The 16,848-nt window shown below is 37.6% G+C and overlaps 1 long non-coding RNA gene across 1 annotated transcript; it reads left to right on the forward strand.

The window, feature by feature from the left end:
- The first annotated feature begins 2,570 nt into the window (after positions 1 to 2,570).
- LOC112187038 lies at positions 2,571 to 3,131 on the forward strand. The gene is made up of 3 exons (XR_002930967.2): positions 2,571 to 2,631; positions 2,724 to 2,757; positions 3,051 to 3,131. It is a non-coding gene; the product is annotated as an uncharacterized LOC112187038 (long non-coding RNA).
- The last annotated feature ends 13,717 nt before the right edge of the window (positions 3,132 to 16,848 follow it).

Here is a 16,848-nt window from a genome sequence, read left to right on the forward strand (position 1 = left end):
GATTCAATTTCAAGCTTTGTACTCCGCTCCTTATTCTCATCCTCTCAGCCTCTTCTCCCATGCCGTCACCATCCTCAACAGCCTGAGCCTCGTCCTAGCTAGTTTCGGTTTTTCTCCGCCTCGATTGGTACCTCTAGCTCAGTGACTTGGTGTTTCGGTACTCCAAAAGCGGTGTCGTTTGGGGCCTATCTTGAAATAGAAGACCCTCGTCGTCTACAGGCATTGCTTCCCAGCTTTTCTTCTTCCTTCTTCCTTTCACTCTCATTCTTGGCTTCGCCGCTCACCCTACTGAATCTAACGGCCAGGTACGTCACTCACCCTTTTGAATTGTACTAAACCCTGCTCTGTCCTAAAAACCCCAAACCCTAAATAAATTGTGTATTTGGGGGGTTTTGTAGAGGAAGTGGGTATTGAGAAATGGAACGATTTCGAGAACGAGTATGCGTTCGTGTATTTGAACCTAGAAAAGGGTTCGAAGAAGGTTTAGGTGAAGTGTCTTGTGATTGATGGAACATTAAGTGTAGATGCTTTGGCTGATGGGGCTTCTCAGAACGTTCACTGTGAATTTAAGTAGGTTTTTGCTTTGATTATGTGTTTGTTTTGGAATTGGGTAGTCTTTGAATTCTTGGTTGTTAATTGGGTTTTGGGTTTTTTCTTTAAACAATTTTGCAGTGTTGGTGATTATGTGCAAGAAAATGAGGGCAGTAATTACTCATCACAGTTTAAGAACTTGGACACCCTAGTGAAGAATCTCAACGCTCAAGTTTTGTTGAAATTGGAGGAGTCTTCCACACCCAAGGCAACAAGGTAAATTCGGGCCCATCTTCTATCTTATTTTGGTTCTGTTATGGAGTTGTTGCGTTTTAAATTACGGAATGCTAAACATGTTGGTTTCAATATGGATTCGATGAGCTAGACTGCTAGTAAGACTGAGTTAGAACAGTTATGTTGAGATACACAAATTTGCATACCAATGTTTTTGATAGCTGAATGCACTGAACATGCTGCTTTTTATCTGTTTAATCGTTTTTGTTAGGGAAACTGGCAGTTCAGACTTGACTAATATATCAGCAAATGAACCTGGGCATGGTGCTGTATCTCCAGGGTATCTCTCTTGCTCTCTCTCCCACACATCCACATGCACATTCACACACTAATTTGGTATTGTACTATAGATTTTGGAGTTGCAATATCTGGTGCAAACAAATTGCATCTTTTCCCAATAGGGTTGTCTAGCTGGGTAGTCTGTTGGTGTAGCTAATCTAGTATTTGCCCTGCTAATTTTCTGTTTTATATATATATATATATATATATATATATGATATTTGTTTTTATTTATTGTTACTTTTTATTTATTTATGTAATGGTTAAGAGAGAGGAAGGAGTGGGTTTTGGTTGCTGACTGTGGGGGGTGGGGGATGGAAACCAAAAAGAAGAGGAAGAGAACGGGAAAAGGAAAGGGAGAAGAGGGAGATGAAAATAGGAAGAAGAAAGAAAAGAGAGGGGAGGGGAAAACGACTAGTTGAAAAAGAAAGAAGAATGAGAAGTAGAAAGGAGGAGACAGAGAGGGATTGAGAAGAGAGAATTTGAGAGTTTGGGGTTTTCTCAAAGGCTGCGATTGGGTATTTCTAGATTAGAGGACAGTGAAGCTATAGAATTGTATGAGTTTCGATTGAGTGTTAGAAGAAGAAGAAGGAGGAGGAACGAATGGGAATGAGAGTCTGATTTTTCTGCTCTTGAAACTGAAACTGAGTTTCGGTTGTCTTGCTTTAGGTGAGTAGCTTCTATTTTCTGAATTTGTGTTTCTGTTCTTTATTTTATGTTCTTGTTGTTCATTCTTTATCAATAGCATGTTGTTCCAAATGTGAGGTTACCTTTCAAATAATTGAGTTAGTTTTCCATCTTAATGTTGGACTTCCTTTCTACTGTGAGTGACTTTGTAATTGGAATTTTGCTTTGTTATATCTTTTTCCGATTTTACTACGGAATTCTTTTGGTTTGGGTTATTTGTTGTTTGGTTCTTATTGTTCAATTAGTTGATGAAACGGTGTCCGTGAGATGGTGAGTGTGCAGCTGAGATGGGTTGGTTGTTAACTGGCTTTTTAAATGTTCTTTAATCCTTTGGATTTGCTTGTGTTTAAGTTAAGGTGTTTCTGCCTTTATGTTTCAATTTCAGTGAAAGGTACGTTTTACCTATTTATTCATTTCTAATGGAAGCCTTTTTGAATTCTTTGGGGGCAGGTTTCTATGCCAATGATTTTATAGTTAAGTTTAAACTTGTTAATCGAAGTTTTGATTTTTTATAAAACGGTTACAATTTTGATTACTATTTGACAGAAGTTCTTGGCAGTAATTGTATGCCCAGCTCTAATTGTTCAAGGCAACCTATTTAAACGCAATTATCACCCTTTGATGTCTATTCTTAGGAACTAGTATAATCTTCTTAGAAGTTTAGATACCTCTGACTTTTCTTGGAGTTATCTAATTCTATTGAGTGCTGTGACTGCTGTCGAATAATCAGATCATGCATTATTGTGCGATAGTGCATACTCTATGTTGTTTTAATTTGTCGATCCCTTTTTATTGATGAACAGGTGGAGCAAGAGCAAACTACAGGTCATCGTTGGCACTGTATGTTTGCTTGGACTGACCATTTTCTTACAGAAAGTTATCTTTCCTTGGAAATCTATCTTTCTTAACCCAAGGTTACATATGCATTCCAGGTAGCATTTGGTATGGGAATCAACAAACCTGATGGTTAGTATTTGACATCATCCACCATGTGTTTGAGTTTGTCTCTAAGTATACTTTGCTAGTTTGAGAGTATGTCAGGACTTGATACTTTTAACAGTATAATTGTCGCCATACTTCCTATTAGGCCACTAATTGGCTAGAATATTCCAAACTACCGTTATCTTTTGTCCATTTATATACACTCTACATACTGTAATAAACTGTTTGAATACTTTTATATAACCTGGAAAGTCCCTCATAGGATATTCCTGACAGTTTTGTTTTTAATTATCTAATATTTTGGCTATTGCTTGTAGTCAGGTTCGTCATCCATCACATCTTGAGTAAATCAATGGAAACATACTACCAGGTTTTCTACCGTTCCAGCTAAGCTTACATACTTTTTTAACTTTATCCGTTTTGTAACCTTCTTTGCTGCAGGAAAGTGGTCGTGCTGGTCGAGATGGACTCCCTTCTCAATGCCTACTTTACTTTAGACCTGCTGACATGCCTAGGCAGGTGCTATTTCTACCATTTGTACCTTTTCATTTATAATTCCTAAAACACTCCGTAATGTATATGTATGACCTTCCTTTGAGCAGAGTTCAATGGTCTTCTATGAAAACTCCAGACTGCAGAACCTTTATGACATTGTACACACTACACCAATTTTTCAATCAGACAACACATATCAGACGACAGCAAACATTTTAACTGTCGTCTGAAATAATCAGACGACAGCAAGAATATTTCTGTCGTCTGAATTTTGGAATTCGACAACAGTTGTTACATTGCTGTTGTGCAATTGTAATTCAGACAATGGTTATTTTTTTGATGTTGTCTGAATCAATCAATTCAGACAACAGTTATTACATTGGTATTGTCCAAGATTGATTAACACAATGGTTGAGAAAAGATGTTGTATGATTGTTTTAATCACACAACAGTTATTACTTCTCTGTTGTGCAATTACTATTAACACAATGGTTGAAATAGATGTCGTCTAATTGTTAATTCAGACAATGGCTGAAATAGATGTCGTCTGATTATTAATTCACACAACAGTTTTTAGTTGTCTGTTGTGCCATTCTCCATCAGACAATGTACTTAAATTGATGTTGTTTGAGTTTTAGGATTCAATATATATATATGCTAGCGCCCTTCTTAAAAAACGCGGAAAACTCTAAGTTGAAAATTTTCACATACGCGGGCACTTAAGTCAGATTTCCCACTTTTATCTCGTTCACTTTATCTTCAACAATAGCTCTTCCCCGAAACCTTATACCTTTCCTCCTTCCTCTCCCGCTCTCTTTCCACGGTCACCATCGCTTCCTTCTCTTCCGAGCAGAAAGTCGGCCACCTAGGCGGCCTAGGCGGTGCTGGGCGGGTCGGCGTCTCAGTCTTTTTTTTATATTTTTTTTTTAACTCTTGTCTCTTGAAACTTAAAACCCAATCTACCCAAATCGAAGATGAGTTCTTTTGGTTTTGTGGGTTAAACCAAATCGAAGATGGGTTCTGGGTTAAACCAAAACATGAAGGCCGGCTCTCTCTCTCTCTCTCTCTCTGCGGACTCCGGCACAGCCGCACGACCTCTCTCCTTGACTTACTCTCTCTGTCTCTCATGAATTTTTGGGTTGAATTGAATTTCTGGGTTTAATTTTTTCAATCGATCTTTTCTGGGTTTACAATCGATCTGTGTCTCACTCTTTCATTAATTTATGGGTTTTCAGTTGAAGTATCGGGCTCGTGGTCAACTGATCTTGCTCTTGGAGACTTGGTTTGATTCAGAAATTTTCAAGCTTGGGTAAGTTGCTGCTTTCCTCTTGATTAAATGAATGAATGTTCTAATTGCTCTTGCTGCCTTGCTGTTGGTTCGATTTCATTATGTCAGTTCCAATTGGTTTGGATGCTGAGTCCTAGTTATTTCGCTTATCAAGTTGTGCTTGGATCTTTGCAAATACAAGAGTATGTTGAAGCTGCAAGCTTCTGTCAATTCTGGAGGTAAGGAACAGAAAATTAATGTTGAGATTTATGAATAATTTTCAGATGGGTTTGTTTTGATTGTTGTTGTGTTCTTGATTTTATTTGGTCATTTTTGTTTCCTGGTGGGTTTTTGGGAGAGAAGGGGCTTTTGGATGGCCAAGTTTTGCAGCTTTAACAGCTTTAAGATGAGAGCAACCCAGATTTTGTTGTGGAAGTGGTGTCTTTGTTCTTTGATGATTCTGAGAAGCTTCTCAATTATATCACCAGAGCTCTGTGAGGCCCCAAGATTTTTCTTTTTCAATCTGTCTTTATATCTTTTGGATTGGGTTGCTTTGTTTTGTGCTGATGCTTTGCTTTTGGATACTTCGATTTTGTTGTTCATGAGGTTTTCCCTTTTTTGTTTTCATTGCACAAAGTGCAACCAAGTGTAGACTTCAGAAAAATTGGTGCCCATGTTCACCAGTTCAAAGGTAGCAGCTCCAGGTACACATATAATTCCCTTTTTTATTATTTTTTTTCTTGTAAATAGAAAATTACAGAAAGTAATGTCAATTACTCTCTCTCTCTCTCTCTCTCTCTCTCTCTCTCTCTCTCTCTCTCTCTCTCTCTCTCTCTCTCTCTCTCTCTCTCTCTCTCTCTCTCTCTAAATGTAGATATACATAGAATGTGTACTTATGGTTTTATGATTCTCAAATGGATTGATTTGGTTTTTTTTTTTTATATATGGTTTTATCTTCTCATTTATTTTCACTTTCTTTTCAATCTTCTGAAGTTATAACTTTAGTATTCGCTAGTGTTCTGTTTTTCACTTACTCTACTTAGTAGCAGCTTCCATAAGGTTGTTTGTAGCAAGACAATCCTCACCATCTTCACCATTTCTAACTACATTTCCTTTTGTGAATCTTGAAGGCAGTGAGAGATAAAGAAGGGATTCCTGCGTTGGAAGATGTGCACTAGGGTGCTTAGAGATATTACTGCTGTCCACCTCAGAAGATATTGTGTTAATACCTAGACCTTTTCAAGTCCCTTGTATATGATACTTTGTCTTTTCAGGTCAAACTGGATGAACGAGTAAACCCCAAGAAAGAAGTTGCTGATTACAGAACTGTTATTACAGGAATGTATGCTGCAGATTTGGCTGGTGTTACATGTACTTTAGCTGATATACAGGTATAATGGTTGTTTATTGGTTTCAAGGGTTAAATCCATTAACATTTTTTCACCTCAATTCTTGGTGTGTATTGTAGAAATCCTTCAAGAAGTTGTTGTCAGATGGAACTATTTTAGTTGGACACAGTTTGAATAATGACCTGCAGGGTAAGTTGATTGTTGTTTCTGTAAGTTGGTTTTGAGTTGCAATCAATCCATAATTTTTTTTTTGCCTTCTGGATTTTCAGTCTACTTATACATTTATGTGTTCTTTTTTCAGATCTGTTTCATTTGTTTGTTTTTTTCATTATGACGTTTTTCTTGTTTTCAGCATTGAAGATAGACCATATATTAATGGTGATTGATACCGCATATGTATTTAGATATTTGGATGGGCCTATTTCTAGAAACCTTCCTTGAATAATATGTGCAAGGCAAGTTTCGATAAACCTGTTAATTCACTTTTACATTTCCTATTTGCACCATGGAATCCATTAATTAGTCCATTACAATGATTTGACTAGAACCTGTCACATGCATGGTTTATTGTCGCATATATCTCTTTTTCTTGCGTCAGACTGTGTTAGGCTATGAAGTTAGAAAGAAAGGTTCTCCACACAATTGTCTAGATGATGCCTGTGCTGCAATGAAACTTGCACGTTCTTGCTAAGGTAGAGCGTGAAGTTGGTGACTAGAGATTGCAATCTACTTTTTATAAGAGCTTTAGTATTTGATCATGATGCTCTTAATACCTTGACAATTTATTAATTGCATCTACTTTTCTTTCCTTGCAGTGATTTTGCTTACAACTATCTTAGTGGTACAACACCAAAGGAATAGGCTTCAAGCTTGCAGTGATTTTGCTTACAACTATATCTTGAGAGATCGAGCAAATTGTATTCTTTTTTATTATCATGTAAAGCTCATGAAACTTGAAAGCTTGTTAAGCTAATGAAAAAGATATAGGCACTTGGGCAAGGTTAATTCCTGTGTAAATGTTGGGACGAATACTGGAATGAAATGGTTTTTGGAATCAAGGATATGTTGTTCAATTGTGTATATCTTCTTTTCTATCTCAGACAATTCAATACCAATCGCAAACCATTGTCTAACAAACGAACATAAAGAAAAAAGAAAGAAAAAACTGTTGTCTGAAGCAATGACACACAATAGCTTTAATAGTTTTCCTGTTGTCTTGTTCAAAGTCAGACAATAGTATTCAATTACATTGCTGATCTACAAGCTTCATTCAGACAACAGTTTTTGTACAAATCAATGTTCTCTAAATATTCATTACACGTCAACATTCTTCCAGGGTCTGCCAACTGAAATTACTTTGCACAAGAGTTCTGGTACAAATTGCTGTTGTTCTTTGTGGTGTTCAGACAACAGATAATATAGTAGTCGCTGTTGTAGTAAACTTTATCAGACGACAGTTTTTAGTATTATTGCTGTTGTTCTTCGTGGTATTCAGACAACAGACAATATAGTAGTCGCTGTTGTAGTAAACTTTATCAGACGACAGTTTTTTGGTATTGTCTGATTATGTATCAGATGGCATTGAGATAGACAACAGCAAACTCTATAATCAGACGACAGTGAAAAACTGTCGTCTGATTGAAAAATTGGTGTAGTGACACTATTATCAGGTAGTGCCATGCATTATAAGCTTCATATTTAGTGTCGGGGTCCACTTAAACTAGACCTTGCAACAGGTTATGTTTTGCGGGGTTTTGTTGGATCACGTTTATGGTATATGAAAATTAGCCCAACCCAAACATCAACCATGAAGCTAACTATGAAGTAGGGTGAAGCCTAACAAAACTCGAAAGTTACCAGTTTACTCGTGATATGTGTTGTGACCTACTTTTTCATTCTGCTGTCCTTCTAGTTATATAATTCCTCAACAATTCTGCCTTGTCCCAAATACATTTTTAATAAATGTGTTAACTGTGTGGTTAACTATTGGTCTTTTCTGTTGCAGTAAAAAAGACAATGCCGTCGTAGCTCTTTCTTTCGCCACTTTGCTGAGCCATTACAGGACTGCAACCTCAGACTAATTCTCTCCCTCAAAAATGGAAAGAAGAGCAACTTCTCCGATGACTGCTATTCTTGTTTACATTGCAGTTTTCGTGGTTGCTGCTTATTATTCTTAATCTGTAACAGCTGAAAGAAGCTCCCAATCTTAGACTAGTGATCCCAAGAATTGAGCTGGTGTGGTTAGCGTCATGGTGTTTGCAGTATGAACCTCATGAGAGGCCAAATGCCAAGTCTCTTGTGACTGCCCTTGTTCTTCTTCAAAAGGAAACTTCGTTGAAGCGAAAAGATATTATATCATCTTTTGTTTCACGTATAGGTAGCTAGGAATGATTTCTTATTTGGGACATTATCTATCTTGAATGTATGGATGTTTGAAAAATGGTGATTGAATGATATGGATTAGAGTACTGTTTATGTGTTAATTACTATCTAATATTCAGTCATACAACACAGTACAAAATCATGTGTTGTATGATGATAAAAGAGTTCAAAATTGAGGCTTCTCCTACAACAGTCACTGGTTGGTACGCAATTTGATTACAATATTCACACAACAGATAACCAAATATATTTGTTGTGTGAACTAACAACCAACAACAAAAGAAAACAAAATTCTGTTGTGTGAGATTCGTAACAAACAACAGAAATAAAATGATCACTATTGTCTGAGTAATCAACAGACAAGGGAGATAATTTTACTTCAGTTGTGTGTTACTTACCTCAGATAACAAATATTAAGTTATATCTGTTGTCTGTTATTAGTCTCAGACAACAAAAAATGAGTTATATCCGTTGTGTGTTATTAGTCTTAGACAACAAAGAATGAGTTATATCCGTTGTGTGTTATGAATCTCAGACAACAAAGAATGAGTTATATCTGTTGTGTGTTATGAATCTCAGACAACGGCAAATTTCCTTTTCTGTTGTCTGACTGTGTCGTGGCATCCCCGCGCATGCCATGCCAGGCACATGTCTGCACAGAATTCACACAACGGAAACTAGTATTCTGTTGAGCAAAGTACTATCACACAACACTCACTTAGACCACGGTGAGCTTGGTCATCACACAACACAAATCCACCGTCGTCTGATGACCTTTTTGTAGTAGTGCGTGTTAGGTTGGATCTGGTCAGATCTGTTGGGTGGTTGGGATAGTGATGCTTGGATTGGCATTTTTCGCGACGTTTTGAAGTTGGATCTGGGCTGTAATCTATCTTTCTGTTTATTATTATTAATTTTTTTTTTTTGTTGGTGTTTTGTTGTTTAGTTTTCTTATGTTGTCAATAAGTTCCACTTATTGCAAAGGTTTAATCTGTATACTACATTTTTTTTCTTTTGTTTGATCTCTATTGTTCTGTGTATTGGATCGGGATCTATGTTTTTGTCTGGGCTATAATCTATCTTTCTGTTTATTATTATTAATTTTTTTTTGTTGGTGTTTTGTTGTTTAGTTTTCTTATGTTGTCAATAAGTTCCACTTATTGCAAAGGTTTAATCTGTATACTACATTTTTTTTCTTTTGTTTGATCTCTATTGTTTTGTGTATTGGATCGGGATCTATGTTTTTGTTGGGGAGAAGCCTCTTTCGTATATCACTTTTATTTTTCAATAAATTGAGAATTTTTGCTGGATATAAAGATATTTTAATTAGAATTGAATATTATAATTCTTAAAATTTACTAAATTAAAAATTGTAATAGGTTCACACTGATTTGTGCAATATTCCATTTCACACTGATCTTCCTACTGGATTTACAGCAAATGCGATGTTGGTGGGTCCCTTCTAAATAATTCACACTGACCTTTTTTTTGTGTACGCAAAAGCCACTGGCCACCCGCTCAAATGGAACAGATATTTAATCTGTGACTAGGGATGGCAATGGGGCGGGTTGGGGATGAGGATCACAATACTATCCCCATCCCTGGGGTCATTTTCTATCCCTATCTCCGCCCCAATCCCCAATAAAAATATATTGGGGATTCCCCGTCCCCATCCCCATTGGGGGCTAAACCTCCAAACCCGCCATCCCCAATAAGAATTTAATAAATAAAATAATTTTTTCTCATATTGCCTTTTTTAAAATCAAAATCTACAACAAATAAATTTAAAATATGATTAAATTCATAAATCATAATTCAGTGAGTGCAAAAGTCAAAACACTATTAAAGTAAAAGTGTAGCCATTAATGTATATATTTGTGATTCATATTATAAAAAAAAAATTATAAAAAAAAAATATATATATATATATACACACACACACACACATATAAGTTAACCATATGTATATATTATTGGGGCGGGTTTGGGGATGGGGATCACAATACCATCCCCACCCCATCCCCAATATTAGAAAGCGGGAATTGGGGATCCCCATCCCTATTCCCCGTTTGTCCCCGAATTCTCCCCCCATTAGAGGCGGGTATCCAATGGAGCTCTGCCCCACTGGAGATTTTTGCCATCCCCTATCCGTGAGTGTAGGGTAGGCAATGACCATCACACATAGATATCGGTGGGTAATGGGAGTTACACATAGGGATTGAAATCAGTGTCTACTAGCTGTTTTACTAGTAGTATCTCTAGTTCAGAATTCTTTGCAATCATGCATGCTCAATAGCCAAGGCTGACAATAAGCTCTCATAAGTGTATTTTCAGGTTGGATACCTGGAATTAATTTGGTGATGGGATTCTGAGTTGTTTGCTTCGTCACCAAGCCCAAACTGAACATAGTATAAAGTTGAGTTTCACTGTTCTACTGTTCCTAAGGCAACAGTAAGGAACAGTTCATGGGGCTTAGGAACAGTCATGAATAGTTTCTGGAGTTGGAAAAGACCGTTCTGCCCTTCTATGAGATTTTTTTGTTCGTCTGTGTAACTATCTTATCTAGGGATGGCAATGGGGCGGGTTGGGGATGGGGATCACAATACCATCCCCATCCCCAGGGTCATTTTCTACCCCCATCCCCGCCCCAATCCCCAATAAAAATATGTTGGGGATTCCCCGTCCCCATCCCCATTGGGGACTAAGCCTCCAAACCCGCCCCAAATCCCCAATAAGAATTTAATAAATAAAATAATTTTTTCTCATATTGTCTTTTTCAAAATCAAAATCTACAACAAATAAATTTAAAATATGATTAAATTCATAAATCATAATTCAGTGAGTGCAAAATTCAAAACACCGTTAAAGTAAAACTGTAGCTATTAAAGTAAAGTAGTAAAGTGATTTATATTATAAAAAATAAATTAAAATATATATAAGTTAAATATATGTATATATTATTGGGGCGGGTTTGGGGATGGGGATCACAATACCATCCCCACCCCATCCCCAATCTTAGATAGCGGGGATTGGGGATCCCCATCCCCATTCCCCATTTGTCCCCGAATTCTCCCCCCATTAGGGGAGGGTATCCAATGGAGCTCCGCCCCGCTGGGGATTTTTGTCATCCCTAATCTTATCTTCTTCCTCTCTTCTAGAGCCGTCTACTCTAATCCTCACACGCGAGTCAAAATCCACCTCACAAAGAACTGTGTTGACGACCCTAACTTCCCAAAAAGAGCCGACCTAGAAAACCACTTCTCAGACGAGCACCAAGCGACCATCTTTGCTGCATAACCAAGCTCAGTACCAAGGTTAGCAATTGAATTTTCAGGGTATTGACTCTTCGAGATTATCAGTTTTAACACTCGATAAAAACTGTTTTTGTTTTGTGTTTTTTTTTTCCCCGTCCGGATTTTTGTGTTCGACCAATACAGAAAGAAAGGGAGAACAGAACGGGGAAGAAGGAAGAGAAGGAGAAGAGACCGACTGGAAGTTCTTGATTAAAACAACACAAGTGGAAGGTATTTGTGGCTTTTTGAGAATTTGACTTGAAATTTCTTCTGGGTTGTATATTTGATTGGTGAAGGATTGGATTTGAAATTTTTTCTAGGTTTGTTATAATGTTATTTAGAAAGAAACAACTAGAAAAGATGGAGGGGCATATTCGAAATAAGAATCACAACGTGCCGCTCACAACTCTCCCATCTCCATGATCAAAATAGTTAGAAAGTGGCTTTGAAGATTTGACGCCCCAAAAAAAAAAAAAACATAAAAAGCGGCTTTGATGCATGTTATTAAATTGAAGATTAATGAGGATTAGATTCTAAAGGGCGTTGCTGTAGGAGGTGTGGTGTCGAACAGTTCTGTTGTTAGCTTCGTGTTATTTTATGTATAGGCGTATAGCATATAATCTTGCTCTTTAATTCAGTCCTTAATTGATGTTATTGTATGATTAGTGTGTCATCTACTTTTGGAATAATTAGTTGGCATTTGTATAGCAATCTCCACTATGTATTTGTTCTGATGCAAATGAAACACAGGCCTAGCCACCTACAACATAAATATGTTATAGCATTCCAATTTGGTACGGCAATCACAAATAGGAACTAAATTATGTTTATATGCTCTGCTACTTTTTGTGATACAAGCTTTTTGTTAAAGTTTAGTCTTTTTCTATAGTTGTAGACTACTTTGATTGAAGTCAAAATTTTGGTCCATTGTTTGTGCCTTGGTCATTTTCAAACGTGATGGTTGGTCATTGCCCTCCAAACCAATGGCGAATCTAGGTGGAAGGCTATCTAGGCTATAGTCGAGACGAGATTTGAGCCTAAAAAATCTCAAGTATAGGTATATTTACCATCAGCTCATAGTAGCCCAAAGAAAAAAAAGAAAAAAAAAAATCTTATCTGCAAGACTGCAACTAGTTAAAGATATAAAGGGATGGGATCGCTTACTGTGTTGCTTTTTTTTTGTTTTTCAATTTATGCATTGCTCAATTAGGTTGGTTTTACTCTCAAAAAAATAAAATAATGTGCATTGCTCAATTGCACATGAAATTCACTGGCTGCGGCCCTCAACCTAGTCCGCTGAGTTTAAGACCTAATCTGCTTAAGCCCAAGACGAACATGGGCATCGGATTTACTTTTTTTTTTTTTTTGGAGTTTCAGAGACAGCCAGAGTGCCAATCTTGTGTTGGCCATTCTTTGGTTACCAGCCTAAAGAGTCTTACTTTTTTTTCAAGAAAAGCTTACCAATTCCAGCCACTGTGTGTTAGTAGTGATGTTAAGAGAGACGAAGTAGAGAACCTTGTGAAGGAGTTAATGTTGGGAGAGGAGGTTAAGAAAATGAGAAATAAGGCTATACATTGGAAGAAACTAGCAGAAGAAGCAACTACGCCACATGGTTCTTCATTCACAGACTTAAAGTAATTTAGTGAATCTAGTGCTGTTAGTGAAATGCTAGATATGATCAAACTGGGATGAGTATATTGTTATCTATGATTATTTGTTTTGTTTTGTTTTTTTCCTAAGATGGATGTTTGTATATCAAGTTTTAAAGTTTTGGGTGAATATTAATTGGGTTAAATATTATTTAGTACCCTGTGATTTTGGTCGAACATCAATTCAGTCCCTCGACTTTCAATTGCATCAAAAACACCCCCGCACTTTCATATTCTAGTCCAATAGGTCCATCCGACTCAATTCCGTCAATTTCAGACGTTAAGTGCTGACATGGCATTTCCAACTCATCAAAAGTGGGGCCCACACGAAAGTGAAATTCCCAAACTGACCCTGGGCAATAGAATATGGAAAAATCTAAAATTAATTCCAACTTTGAGGTTGAGGAGACTCGAAACCCTCCCAAAGCATATGCAAATGAATGGCCCAACCACCAAACCACTTGCATGGTTTTGGTATATTGCAAACAAAAATAATATACATATCTGAATCAATTCGTGAATATACCTCCATTTATTATTCTGATTAATTCTCTCTCTCTCTCTCTCTCTCTCTCTCTCTCTCTCTCTCTCTCTCTCTCTCTCTCTCTCTCTCTCTCTCTCTCTCTCTCTCTCTCTCTCTCTCTCTCTCTCTCTCTCTCTCTCTCTCTCTCTCTCTCTCTCTCTCTCTCTCTCGTGTTTTCCATGTTTAATTCCAATTATCTTCTTTCCAATTCTCTCACAAACACACATACACACTATTTGCCCCTTTATCTTCTCCCCCAATCTAATTTTGGCAACCCACGTCTTTCCCAACAAGAGAGAAAGAGAGAGACCCAGAAATACCACTCCTTTTCTTGATTTTAGAGAGAGGGAGAGGGAGGCAGAGACAAAACCCAGAAACATTCTTCATTTCTTATGAATTGGGTAGTCTAAAGCATTGGAATTCTGAGAATTTCCTAGAGAGCATTATTACAATCCCCTTCAATCTTGGCGAGAGACATATGAAGTTCGATTGTTTGATAAACCCGATTCCATCAGGAACAAAGACGACGTGGTATCATCCCGTCCCCAATTTTTTGATGACGATGATGGCGAACTTGAATTCGAAATTAATTAGGGTTGTTCCGATTAGGGACACGGTGGCAGAGCAGTACTGGGAGTGGGCCAGAGAAGAGGGTTGCGGCGGTTTGGGGCAATGGAGACTACAGGAGGCTCGGATTAGGGAGCTTGGACTCTCAGTGGAGCCCTACCCCTCTGCTCTGCTCTGTATTTCAGGACCAAAGCCTTGAAGCCGTTGCTTGCGGCAGAGCTCACTCTCTGTTCTTATGAATTGGAATTAAACACGCGAGAGAGAGAGAGAGAGAATTAATCAGAATAATAAATGGAGGAGGTATATTCACGAATTGATTCAGATATATATATATATATATATATATATTATTTTTGTTTGTAATATACCAAAACCTTGCAAGTGGTCTGGTGGTTGGGTCATTCATCTGCATATGTTTTGGGAGGGGTTCGAGTCTCCTCAACCTCAAAGTTAGAATTAATTTTGGATTTTTCTATATTCTGTTGCCCAGGGTCAGTTTGGGAATTTCACTTTCGTGTAGGCCCCACTTTTGATGAGTTGGAAATGCCATGTCAGCACTTAACATCTGAAATTGACGGAATTGAGTCGGAGTGACCTATTGGAAGAGAATATGATAGTGCGGGGGTGTTTTTGATGAAATTGAAAGTCGAGGGAACTGAATTGATGTTCAACCAAAACCATACGATACTAAACAGTATTTAGCCCATATTAATTTATGGAAATGTACTAGTGTGGTTGTGCAGTTGTGATCCAAGGGTCCAATCTAAATGATATTAATGAATGGTCCTGCACTACGTCGCGATGATATAATTTTGAATGGACTTGGTTGTGCAGTTGTGATCCAAGGGTCCAATCTAAATGATATTAATGAATGGTCCTGCACTACGTCGCGATGATATAATTTTGAATGGACTTAATGCCCTATCAAATCAGATGTAACAACTCGCAAATATGTAATAACTATTAAACATGGTTTTAAAAATCGCTAGGCTAGTCGGGCGGTGACTAAAGAACTAGCGCCCAGGCGGTTGCCTAGGCGATTTTGTATTTTGTATTTTATTTTTATAATATATATTAATAAAATTAAGAATATACAACAGCTGCTGCAATAATTTTATATAATTATAGCAATAATTAATAACATATACACATGATACCATACACTGATACACCCATGATGTGTAAAACTTGAACCCAGGTGGCAACCAAAACTCTAAAAGAAGGGCGAACTTCTCCAATCTCCCTCTCGTCCGGCGGCGCGCCTGTGTCTTCCTGACGCTATGCAACTGCTACCAGACAGGTGATGCAATGGTTCCAAAGGAAGTTCTCTTGGGACTCCCATCCTATGTTTTTAGTTGTGTCTAATTACAATAAATTTCTTGTATTTAGGAAGCTAAGCACCGATATGTACTCTATGTATCTCTAGCGCCTCTGGAGTAGTACCAAAAGAGAAACTCTGCTACCTCTACGTATTTGAATGTATAATAAGTATGACTATATGTACGTACCACTTGTGGGTACTACCATTAGCTTCTTGATTGTCTATGGCCTTACATGACAGCGGAAAGGTATGTAACAACATATTCTTGCTTGTGATGAATATACTATTTCTTTAACTCACAAAATACACCCATGATACATCATAGATTATTAGAATATATACACCAATTCTATTTTAGAATATCCACACCACACATGCTTCGCATCACCTCTCTCTATCTCGCTATCTATGAGCAGTAAACCCCCACAAACTCACAACACACACACACACTCTCTCTCTAGGCTTCATGACGCAGTCGGATTGATAACTAGGTTTACCAGCAATAAACCTAACAAAAAGGGTTCTGGAGTCCACAAGAGATAAAAGAGAAAATTCTCTATTTAAATGATTAAAAGTTGAAAGATAGGTTCTGCAGCCGCTTGCGGTTGCATAAATAAGAGAAAAATAACTCTAGGGCGACTAACAATGAAACCCTAAAGCCCATGGGTAAAACGAAAACAAACAAAAAAATAACTAGGAAAACCAAAACGGGAAAAATAGAAAAATGCAGTTTTGAGGCCCTAAACGTCCCCGAAAGCCCGAAAAATGCTACAGCTCATGGCAAAGTGATAAGTCTTGTTTCTAGCGCGATTCCCTTTCCGGAAAGGTAAGGCGCGTCCCAATCAGACACCGAGCTGTTTCCTGTCTACTAGTCACTTTTCGTTTTCCTCCCTTAGCACAATCTAACTGTTCTTCAAATTGGGCTGTCATCCGTTCTGCATCACTTCATCTTCCAAAAGCTTGCTGAAAATCAAAACTAGGTGCCAAGTTTCAATCAGTCTCCTTCTCTTTCACTGGTAATCCTCTCACAAAGCTAAGAACTCATATCAATCCCCAAATCTCATTTAACCCTGATAAAGCTTTGATTGTTTTCTGGGTTTTCTTTTAATTCCAGATTTGATTTCTCTTCGTTAATTACTCAAGCTCAGATTTTGCTTATCGGTAGGATTCAATTCAATTTCAAATCTGCCTAGCCTGACAGCCCAGCGCCTTGCTCAATCGCCCAGGCACCTAATCGCCCACCTAGGCGACTGCCCAAACCCTAGCTCT

Source organism: Rosa chinensis, chromosome 2 (assembly GCF_002994745.2).
Source record: "Rosa chinensis cultivar Old Blush chromosome 2, RchiOBHm-V2, whole genome shotgun sequence".
Classification (NCBI taxonomy): Eukaryota; Viridiplantae; Streptophyta; class Magnoliopsida; order Rosales; family Rosaceae; genus Rosa; species Rosa chinensis.